The 12,226-nt window shown below is 45.6% G+C and overlaps 1 protein-coding gene across 1 annotated transcript in view; it reads right to left on the bottom strand.

The window, feature by feature from the left end:
- BRINP2 (BMP/retinoic acid inducible neural specific 2) overlaps positions 1–11,841 on the bottom strand; it is a 142,564-nt gene extending 130,723 nt beyond the window's left edge. Inside the window, exon 1 of the mRNA XM_061383287.1 lies at positions 10,998–11,841. The gene's annotated coding sequence lies outside the window, so the exon portion shown is untranslated. The remainder of the gene's footprint in view (positions 1–10,997) is intronic.
- Positions 11,842–12,226: the final 385 nt, after the last annotated feature.

Here is a 12,226-nt window from a genome sequence, read left to right as displayed (position 1 = left end):
AAACCTTTCCTCCAAGCGTAAGGACACTCACCTCTTATTTCATTTGAACATGGAGTGCACCTGTATCCAGAAACAGAGGCACTTACATCCAGCCCATACGTCTTAAGTACCCAATATGTGTAAAGCATTGCACTTAAAACTTTGTAGCTCCAGCCTTGTGACCTGCTCCAGAAATACCCGAGGGTTTAACAATGCTTCCATCCCACTCCTAACCGATTTAGCCTTGTCCTCAGAGCAGCTACCCCGACCTTGACCACAAAGGCGCCCTTTCCCCTGCATGCTACCTAAGACAATGATCACATTGAAAGTCCAGTGTCGAAGAGCATGGGCCTGGGGATCTCACAGATCTGAGTTCAAACGTGAGCTCTGCTGACCTCAGGTTATTTTATGTCCCTGAACTTAAATTTCTTCAACTATAAACAGAAGATAACAACCTTTCTCAAAGTGTTGTTAGATGATTAAATGAGCGATGCCTGGCGAGCACTTCACATGGTAACTGCTGCCAGGTAGCTCTGGATGCTCTGGCGTCCAATAGCAAATCCTGAAGCTAGTACCTGACCCTCACTGACCGTAGCTAAATGCCATTTCTGTTCTCTAAGGAAGTCAACGTCTTGTGAGATTTAATACTTAGGGATACAAAACCAGCAGCTGTCATTTTCTCAAAGCCCATTGTGTGGCAGGCACATTGCTGATGTTTTTCAAACATCGTCTTTAATCTTCATGATGTTTGCACTTCATGATATAAGGGGATAGCCTCTCCATCTTACTATATGGGCAAACTGAAGCTCAGAGAGGTTGTGTAATATATCCAAGGTCACACAGCTACCGTGTGACCAGGACTAGATCAAAGCCCAATTTGTCTAACCCCGAAATCAGGAGCCTTTTCTCCCCACCTTGCTGACTCTCAGAACTTTTCCTAGGAGGAAAGCAGAGGGCATGGCATAGGGGCAAGAGTCTCTGGGTTTTTCCTTCCCCAATTTCAGTCTGTAAACAGGAATGATACTTCATAAGGTTATAGTAAAAAATTAAATGAGAAAATATAGGTTTCAAAAAAAGCCTAGTACAGTGTTTATCAAGTATGCTTCAGATGTATATTAAATAGGTATGAACTTGCCCCCTCCCAGGTTTTATCTGCTCTCCAAATCATTTATTTTTTTAATCTTTTTACCAGAAATATTTATAGAAAAGATACATATGTATGTATGTGTATCTATGTGGAGTAGTGCATGTGAACATATATGTATATATGTGCATGTATATATACATATATATGAAAAATTATAGCACAGACTACCATCCAGGTCAACTGTCAGCATCTCAGAAGCACTGCCCTCTGTATACCCCTCCCTGGTCAAATTCCCATTTCTCCCTCCAGTCCAATTCACTTCTTGTCTTGTTGAAAAATAATTTTCCTTTCCCCTTTCGCTCATGCCACCGGCTCGTCTCTGGCCTTTTTGCTGTGCCTGTGCCTGTCACTTGACTAAGATTCTGAGCGACACGTCATTCACAGGAGAGGCATGAAACCAAGTGGTTCGGCAGCAGGGACACACGTGCGTGCGTGCGTGTGTGTCCACACCTCCCACCTCTGTGGAGAGCAGCCAATCAGACATCCTGTGAGACATGTCTTAACCGCAAAGAACAGAAGGACAAGTGGACTGACGGGAGACAGGCTTGCAAACATTTGGGCTGCTTCCTAGCACTTGCACTGTACCCCACCTCCCCCAGCCTGGACCAAATCCGGTGCCTTCAGTGGTGGCGGATGCTCATTACATTACAGCCACCAGAACTTGATTACTGAGTCCACAAGGTTTTTTTTTCCTTTAGACCCCAGATTCTATCCCACCTGGAATTTCCAGGTGGCGCTAGTGCTAAAGAACCTGCCTGCCGATGCAGGAGACATAAGAGATATAGGTTCCATCCCTGGATCAGGAAGATCCCCTGGAGGAGGGCATGGCACCCCACTCCAGTATTCTTGCCTGGAGAATCCCATGGATGGAGGAGCCTGGTGGCTACACTCCATGGGGTCTCACAGAGGCAGACATGAGTGAAGCGACTTAGCACACACACATGCAAACGGACAGATCCATTTCCAATTTAAATGTTCCCTTCTCAAAGACACCTTCCTCAATCACTCTCTCCTACTGTGCTCTATTTTGATGCTTTTCTTCATTATCAGCACGGAAAATACCTCATTTATTTGTCTACCTATTTCTCTTTATAGATATATAGTAATAAGCAATATAGACTCAGTACCTAAACTGGGTTAGAATGTCAGCCACCTCTTACTAGCTGTGTGACTTTGGACAAATTGTTTAACCTCCCTGGGCTTCCAATTCATCATCTGTAAAATGGGAATATAAGATTTATTAAAATGAGAATGATAGAATCATGACATGAAGGCAATGAGTTAATATACGTAAAACCTTCAGTATAGGGCCTGACACATAAGTCCTACTAAAGTGTAAGTACTTCTGTGTAAGACAGATGAGGACTACACATAAAGTACCTCTTTTATCAGCCATGCCAATAGTAATCATTATCATGATTATCATCCTCTAGAGTGTAAGCATCTTGATGGCAGGGTTTTTATCTGTTATTCACTGCAGAACTCCCAGTGCCTAAGAAGAGTACCTGGTACATACCGTATCCATAATATTCTGAATAAATAGTTCCTGACAAATGCATCTTAGAACTCCAACCCCAACAGTGCCTCTGAGTACAGGAGAGGGCCATAGGAACAGATGACTATAGTGTGCTGGGTATAGTACAAAAACAGAGTTTGAGTGACACATGCAGTAACACATACAGTAGAAGAGGAGGCAGTTAATTCCTTGTCTTGGGCAAGTCTTCTCTTCCATAAGGAGAGTATCCTTACGTAGTGTTAAAGCTTAGTAACCCTCAGGAAACAGACCACAGGGCAAGGGAAGGTTCTCCACAAAAGCAACACAGCACATCTGACAGCTTGGGATACTGAGGAAACTGCCTGGAGTTCAGGTAGCTGGACTGAGAAGGGGTAAGGAAACAGAGACATGGAAAGCCTGCTGGACCAGATCGTGAAGGGCCTCCTCTTTGTGATGCTAACAAACTTGGGTTTTTCTCCTGATAGCTGTGAGGAGCCACAGGAGAACCATACTAAAGGAAAGAGCGTAATGGCGTTTACCAGTTTGAAAGATCACTCCTGCCAGAGGCTGGGTTGGCTAGTCCTTAAAAAAAGGAGACAGGGAGACCAAGTACAGGGCAAGTCCAGGTGAGAGGGATGAGAGCCAGATAGATAGGGGCTGGAGGAGGAGGGAAGGGGAGGACGGCTTTGAGAGATCAGCAGGAGGTAGATCTCCTTAAGTCCAAATTGATGGAATTGATTGGGTGTAGGGGTGGATTCAGATGGGTATATCTTTCCTTTTCTCCTTTGCCTTTCACTTCTTTTCTCAGCTATTTGTAAGGCCTCCTCAACCTACCATTTTGCCTTTGTGCATTTCTTTTTCTTGGGGATGGTCTTGATGACTGCCTCCTGTACAGTGTCACGAACCTCCATCCATAGTTCTTCAGACCCTCTATCAGATCTAATCCCTTGATTCTGTTTGTCACTTTCACTGTATAATCGTAAGGGATTTGATTTAGATCATACCTGAATGGTCTAGTGGTTTCCCCTACTTTCTTCAATTTAAGTCTGAACTTGGCAATAAGGAGTTCATGATCTGAGCCACAGTCAGCTCCTGGTCTTGTTTTTGCTGCTTGTATAGAGCTTCTCCATCTTTGGCTGCAAAGAATATAATCAATTTGATTTCAGTATTGACCATCTGGTGATGTCCATGTGTAGTCAAGTTTTCTTTTTGTTGTTGGAAGAGGGTGTTTGCTATGATCAGTGCGTTCTCTTGGCAAACTCTGTTAGCCTTTGCCCTGCTTCATTTTGTACTCCAAAGCCAAATTTGCCTGTTACTCCAGTATCTCTTGACTTCCTACTTTTGCATTCCAGTCCTCTATGATGAAAATGACATCTTTTTTGGGTGTTAATTCTAGAAGATCTTGTAGGTCTTCATAGAACCATTCAATTTCAGCTTCTTCAGCATTACTGGTTGGGACATAGACTTGGATTACTGTGATATTGAATGGTTTGCTTTGAAAACGAAGAGATGATTCTGTCATTTTTGAGACTGAACACACATACTGCATTTCAGACTCTTCTTTGCTGACTATTAGGGTTACTCCATTTCTTGTAAAGGATTCTTGCCCACAGTAGTAGATATAATGGTCATATGAATTAAATTCGTCCATTCCAGCCCATTTTAGTTCGCTGATTCCTAAAATGTCAATGTTCACTCTTGCCATCTCCTGTTTGACGACTTCCAGTTTGCCTTGATTCACGGACCTAACATCCCAGGTTCCTATGCAATATTGCTCTTTACAGCATCAGACTTTACTTCCACCACCAGTCACATCCACAGCTGGGCGTTGTTTTCACTTTGACTCTGCTCTGCCTCTTCATTCTTTCTGGAGTTGTTTCTCCACTGACCTCCAGTAGCATATTGGGCACCTACCTAGCTGGGGAGTTCATCTTTCAGTGTCCTATCTTTTTGCCTTTTCATACTGTTCATGGGGTTCTCAAGGCAAGAATACTGAAGTGGTTTGCCATTCCCTTCTCCAGTGGGCCACGTTTTGTCAGAACTCTTCACCATGACCCGTCCGTCTTGGGTGGCCCTACATGGAATGGCTCATAGTTTAATTGAGTTAGATAAGGTTGTGGTCCACCAACTTGATGGACATGAATTTTAGCAAGTTCCGGGAGCTGGTAATGGACAGGGAAGCCTGGCATGCTTCAGTCCATGGAGTCGCAAAGAGTCGGACATGACTGAGTGAATGAACTGAACTGGGGGTGAAGGGAGGAGCTGTGTGAGAGAAAGCAGAGCTCAGAACAACCTGTATGTCTTAAATTTGGCCCCGGGGGATTGGTCTTCCCATTAACCAAAGCAGGGAATTTGGAGAGAGGAATCATTGTGTGTGTGAAATGGGTACATAATGTGTTAACCTATGAACATTTTAATCTTGGCAATCATCAAAGTGAAATATGTTTGGTTAGAAAGAATGTTGACATTTGTCATGTGCCTGGAACTGTGTTTGGCTTCTTATGTATTTCATCTCATTTAATATTTAGAACAGATTGAGATATGGGGCATTATTTTTTTTATATAAATGATAAAACTGAGGTTCATTTAAGATCCCTACTTTACACAGTGAACACTGAAGAACAGTAAGAAAACCAGTTTGATTAAGCAAGATTGAATGAAGTGCATATAAAGAGAGGGATCAGAAAATAAAGTTTAGGGGCAGATCATGGAAAAATTTGAATTGAGATATTAACCACCCCACAGGGATGTTGTAAAAATTGGTTGAGAGAAAGCGTGTAAAGCATTTTGTAAACTATAGAAGGCTAAGCAAATATGAGGAATTCCAGTTGTGGCCAAACCTTATTGCAACAAATAATAATAAAGAACATAACAATGGGTGGACTTTAGTGTTCAAATCTGTACTTATTAAATAAAATTCAACAATTATGCCTTCTCCCCATTCTTCTTACTGATAGGTCCACAAAAGAATCTCTAACACATAGCGGTAACTTTTCTTTCTCCCCACCAAACCATCAACACATATTGTTTGAAGGAAAACTCTCCCAAGGAAAGATGATGATATGATAGGCATGAGAAGGAAGAAGGGGATTTGAAAGTCAAACAGACCCAGCTGATCCCAACTACTGTGTCCTCACATGTTAGAGTGAGACCCTAAAGATATTTAACTTGGATATTTCTACTGTCAGGCAGAACCACAAAAAAATTAGGATAAAATTCCTAGGCCTCCTACCTGCTAATTGTTTCCATGTGAACTGGGAGCAGCAATGCTCTACAAATGCTTAAGACTGGGCTGAGTCACAGTTGGTAAGGTCACCATCAAACAAGCCAGCTTCAGCTATCTGTACCCTCCTTGACTTTCAACTTTGGAAATACATGACAGACATTCTTTGGGCTGCTCACCATCTTTCCATCCAAGTTCTCTCTCTTTATGTTTCTGGCCCCTCTTGTTTTAAGCCTCTGTTCTTTCTCCACATTAGCTGTCACTGCTCTGCAAAACTAGACCAGCACTGCCCAAAAGAAATATAATGTGAGCCACATAGCCACATTAGAAAGTAAAGGGAAATGGGTGAAACTAATCATAATATATCTTATTTAACCCAAAATATACAGTATAATTTTAATGTGTAATCAATATTAAAAGAAACTGTGGTATTTGAAATTCTCTTCCTTTAAGCCACGTCTTCAAAACTCAGTGTGCATTTTTACACTTTCAACACTCACTGCAAGTGCTCAAGAGTTACACGTGGCTGGTGGCCGCCATATGAGTACTACAGTGTGGGGCAGAGCTCAGTCCTGGGAGGTATCAGATTGCCCACCCTTCACCTAATCCAGCATGCCAGGTATATTTATGTTTCACGTGAGCTTCAGTGAAAGGAATGATAGAGCATTTGGCTGTTGAGAATTCCATACTCTAATGATGTTCCTCAACTTTACTTCCATCTGCACGGCAGAGCAATAGTTTCCAGAGACAGCAGCCTGCATCCTAGTCACTGAAATGAGACCCATCCCTCGCAGCCCCCAGGCTGAAGGACAACTGGGCTGCCTCTCTTCACCCCCAAATGGAAGGGGCTTTGGCCCACAGTCACTAACCACATGCCCATGGGCCTGGACCTCTAGGTTAGCCCCCAAACATGGCAGGCAATACTTGAGAATAAAATAAAGGGCCTCTGTCCCACCAACCAACTCAGGGTCACTTAACATAGGAAACAAAGGTGAAAACAAGGCCTAAGGGAGAATTTTCAAGAGAAAGTACATATCCCTGAGGACTTGTCCTCAGAGTGAACTCCTGGGGCTAAGCAATCACACACCCACCAGGTTCTTGGGGACCTTCCTTTTGACCTGAGAGCCACAATGAAGTGACTTTAGGTAAGTCATTCAGTTCTCAGGGCCCCACTGGAATTTTGTCCATGTCAGAATGGGGCCACCGAAGCAACCAGTGACAGGTAGAGTGAATGAAGGTCTCAAACCAAGTGAAGGCTGAGGAATAGGGTTTCACCAGTTCTGTGTTTGCCTTGACCCCTTCGCTAGAAAACAAGGCTCATGACTGGAGTCAGTGTGTGTGGCTGTCAGGTCGGAGCCATCTCCAGGTGCCAGGCAGCCCTTGGCCCTTCCTTGGCTGGCAGATTGACTCCCCCCCTCTGCTGTTCAGCTGAGCAATCACAGTTCCTCGTGGTACAGCTGCGGGCAATACCACACCCACCCTCTTGCTTTTGTGGTCTCCTCCTTGGTGACTGCTACAGCATATGTTTTATTAAAAAGGAAAAGGAGGGAAGATGAGAGGTTATGTACATGGGCACGCTCAAGAATCTTAAGATGGAAAGTCTCCTCAGTGCTAAACGCCTGAGGGCTTTGGCGTTTTGCCGGCTCCAGGTAAACCTCAATAGGGATATTTGGGTGGTGAAACAGGAAATGAAGGAAAATCAAGGCTCTCGCTCTCAGGAGATTCTCAGTCTAAAAAAAAAAAAAATATGAGATTTTCTCATATTCTCTTGAAATTTGCCTACTCCCCTCCCCAATATCTTTCTCCAAAATTTTTGATATGCTGTTGAAAAGCTCTCTGACCTTGAGCACTATTATTCCTATAATATATGGATTAGACTTGAGGGTGGGTAGAAGGCTTAGGTAATTTTCAGTGTCTAATGAGATGTCCAACATTTCAAATCCCTCCGTCTCATGTGAGGGCAGCTTCCCCTAGGCCACTCTATGCTTCAAGTAATTAACCCAGATGTATGCAGTTACCAGGATCCAAGTGGAGAAGTGGCTTAGAGCAAATCCCATGGAAACATGCAAGCCTTGAAGTTTCCAGCTTCCTCAACTGTGCTGCAGTGAGCCTCTCTGTCAACTGGGATCTTTTTACCATCTCTTCCTCTCCAAACAAATCCCACTCTATCCCAAGGCACAATTCAAATTTTCCTTCCTTGGAATATTGAGAGCTCTTGTTATCTGCACAAATCGATTGTAGATGAATTAGGTCAGCCTTGTGAATTTCTTGTATTGAACGGCTGTTTAGAATGTATGTTGTCATTTACCTTTTCCCCAGATGTAAGCCTATTTTCCTAACTAGAATGTAAGATCATTGAGGGCAAAGACAAGGTCTTATAAGGCTTCGTATCCCTCGTAGCTCTTAGGTCAGTGCTAGAGGCGAAGTCCTAGGTTACTGCAGCCTCCCATTCCTGCGAATTATAGAACAGCTGAGTCAAATCATGGCTACCACAATTAAACCATTCCCTAGGAGATACCTGGAGAGCCTGGGAGTGATTTAGGAGTGACGAGACCCAGACCCCATTCCGTAGTTTCCCTGAATTGTTTCAGAGTAAACTAGTTCATCTTCCAAGGTCCTCTGCCCTCCTTTTTCCAAGAAGGAGGCTAAACTCATTGTAGCTCTACTTGTTAGGGTAATCAAAGATAAATGAGACCATAAGGCATGTGAAGATTAATTAGATGAACTCCCTAAAATACCTTTAGCCCTTTGGAAAAGTATGCCATTGTAAAATGTACATACAAGGTCTTATTATTTAAGAGAAAGAGTTGAATCACCAAAAATAATCTGCACAGTGGAGAAAACAAAACATTAATCAGGAACCCTCAACACTAAGCATCCCACTCAGCAGAAAGTACCCACACAGATGTCTCCAGTCCCTCCAGATTACTTCTTGTTTATGAGCTGGGGAGGGATTTTGGAGCACCGTCTCAGAGGATGTTTTTGTGCCAGGCTCCCCAGTGGCCAGCCTGTGTCTTGGGAAAGGGGATCAGAAGGAGTTGATGACGCAGGTATGTTCTTTGCCCTCTGGTCTTGCTCAGTAAACAACCTGTTAGAAGTCCAGAAGGGAAAACCCAGAGGATGATCTTAAGGGCCTAAATGGGGGAAGACATCGCCCATCTCTGAGTCTGGCCCAATGCTAACAGAGCAGGAACCCTCCTCACTCCCCAGCCCATCCCTCCTTTCCTCCTTTCTTGTGGCCACACTGCAGCACACATCCCTCCATTCTTGGAGACAAAGCCAGCCCCATTTTTGGGGAGGAGTGAGAAGCAAGAGTCCGGGATGCTACTGTCTTCTCCATGGCTGCAGAACAGCTGTTAAACCCTTTGGTGCCAGCTGCCCTCCAGCAGGGAAAACCATGGTCTGATATTTGCTTTTTCCTCAAACATTTCACAGTATCCAGGCTCTCTACCAACTCAAAACATATCCCTCCTCGAAGAAACAAAGCATGCGTTTTTCCCCACAGTAGGCAAGTAGTCAGAAGCTAAAAAGAAGGTATACACACACACACACACACATATATATGTATAGCAGCAGCTGTGATGGAAAATTTCAGGATCATTGTGACAGCAGTGCTTGGTCATGCCCCCAGTGCTGCAAAGCAACTTATTTTGGATGGAAGGGAACTCCAGAGGGTCCTGCCATCAACAAATAACATACACATAACTGTGTGAAACCAAGAGGGAAAACACACAAACTCCAGAATCACTTTGCTGTCGTCTGATGTCATCAGACTGCCCCCCAGGGGATTTTGTAAAATACTTTAGCTTCTTGGTTAACACTGGCAATTGCACGTATTCTAGGAAGCATGGTCAGAAAGAGAATCTCTTCGCCCTGCACATGTCTGGAGAAGACAGAGGCAGAAATACTTGACTTACAACATACCTTTTATTCTCCTGATAGCTCTATGCTGACAGATCATTGTCCCTGCTGGACGAGGCTCAGATTGCCCAGCTAGAAGCCTGGCCTGTTATAATTGCTCTCCTTTGAACAAAAACATTTGCTTCTGCTCAGGGCACCTGACTCCGAGAGCAAGGAAGAGCACACACAGTTCTTTATGGATGGGGTCTGTTCAGTCATGTTACAGTGCATTAGCTTGATTATTAGTTGATATTTGGCTTAGGTCTATATACCCTGGATAAATATGTACCATGCAGAGGGACTGCTTGGTGAGCAGAAAACTCCTCTGGGCTGGAAGAGCAGCTCCCAAGTTCATGTTCCTACTAGGCAGGAACACTCCAGGCATCTGGGGCCTGGGCAGGGAGTTGCACATGCATGCTGCTTCTAGAGGCAGCCTGCTTCCTTCATATAGCTGTTAACAGGCACACACAAACACACACACACACATACCATAGGCAGCATTAGATGAGTACCCAGAAAGATGGCCAGATAATCTCAGCGTGCCCTTCCTTCCAGCATAGCAATTCTCTCCCCAGTGTCCCCAGCAAGCTACCAGTTTCCACTCAATCAGTGGGGTTCCTGCTGCCACCCTGGGGAGACTATTTGCAACCCACAGGGTTCACTCTTCAATCTTTATTTGTTCCTGGCTGTATGTGCGTGGGAGCAAGAGACAGGCCTCTACAGACATGCCAGGGAGCTCTATGGACATGTGAATAGAGCTCTAGGAATGTGTGAATATCTGTGAACGTGTGGATCGTGTATGCCGACCTCAGCTCTTGGGGGCCCGTCCCAAACATAGGGAACCATGTACAGTCCAATCCAGCATCCGCTGGGTAGGCAGAAGTCCTTGTCATCTTCTGCAATTATGCAGCCTGACAGGTTTTCTGAAGCTAATGGGAGTTGCACTAACTTTGAGGACTTAAACCAAGCAAAAGCAATATAGGTCAGGCAGAGTGCCCAAGTCGTGTGACAGCCATGCAACCAACACCAGGAGGCAATAACAGGACGGTCTCAAGCTAAACCCCAAAGTCCACTGCTCAGCCCCACAAGACAGAAACTAAGAGGCGAGGGGGATCATTCCCTCTGCCTGCAACTGCCAGGCACCAGGACAAGAAGGCTGTAGGAGAGCAAAAGCATCCCCTTATCAAGAGACACACCAAAAAGACAACGAAAAAGGGCGGTGGAGAAAAACCACCAACCCCCTGCACTGTTACCTTGAGTCCTGCAAGAGCCCTCCTTGCTCTATCAGCTGCTCCCCAAACCTCCACCGCCTGGGAGGAGACTCCTGAAAGGTTCCAGGTTTTTGTGCAACATCTCCAATGGCAGCTTTCCAAAGTTTTTACTTCATGATGTCTCGTGGCTCCTTCTCATTTGGGGAAAACGTGAATGCCTCCCCCTCAGCGTGTGAAAGGGAGCGGATGTCTCTTTTCAAATCTTGCTCCCCGCTTTGCTGCTGCCGCTGCCGCCGCCGCGCCGCCGTCAGACCACTTGCCTGCTGCCTTCTTCCAGCTGAGCAGCCAGGATGCCTGGCATCCACAGCATGTTTGAAGTGGGGCTCGGACGCTGGTTCGGGGCGCTCGCGGGTGGAGAGGGAAGGAAAGTACCAACCCCGACCCGGGGAGTCCTCTATCCCTGCACCGAAGAGAAAGCCAAGCTCGTGCCTTCCTCCCAACTCTGTAGAGACTCACTCGCCCTGTCTGTCTCCCGGAATTACTGCCTTGCCCATGGGTAGAGACAGTTCCTCCAGCTTCACTGCTCCCTCGGCTGCCTGCAGACCTGCCCGGACGCTCGCCGCGCACGGCAGGTGCACATCCCCGGGCAAATGCTAACGGTGTCCTCTGAGCTCAGCGAAGACGCTGCCCGAGCAGCCGCGAGCAGAGCAGCTTCCGAGGCGGGCGGATTCCATCCCAGGCTGTAGCCCAGCGTGTCCCCGCTCCGACTCCGCGCTTTTCACCTAAGCAGTTTCACCTGCAGGCTCACACACCAGATGAGTGTCTTAAGATAACAATGCTCCCCTGCCTGCCTCTCGCTTTCTTTCTAATGCACGTAGGTGGGCAGCCAATGAGACGCAGCTCCACACTCCCCACGGGCGCCCATTGGCTGGGAGGCTTGACTGGGGGCGGGCTCGGGGCCTCACCGGCTGTCTTCTTTGGTTAGCTGGCTGGCTGGGGTACCAGCTCTGTTAACCCTCCCAGCTTTGCAGCAGAGACTTTTTTTTTTTTTTTTTTGGTATGGGTAAGGGAGCCTTGGATAAATTCATGACTGGGGAGTTGGATAGTCGAAGAAGGCTGAGGAACAGAAAGACGCTTGGAAGCTAATTACATTTTCTTCTATTCTTCTGAGTTTCCATAATCATTTGTCCCAGACCATTTTGTTTGCTTGCTTAACTAGAACTTGCAGAGATAAGGACCCATTTGAGCCATTTTCCTTCTAATTTGAGGTT

The sequence above is a fragment of the Bos javanicus genome, chromosome 16 (genome assembly GCF_032452875.1).
Source record: "Bos javanicus breed banteng chromosome 16, ARS-OSU_banteng_1.0, whole genome shotgun sequence".
Classification (NCBI taxonomy): domain Eukaryota; kingdom Metazoa; phylum Chordata; class Mammalia; order Artiodactyla; family Bovidae; genus Bos; species Bos javanicus.
Note: the sequence above shows the minus strand (reverse complement) of the source record. Positions and strands in the feature narration are given on the sequence as shown.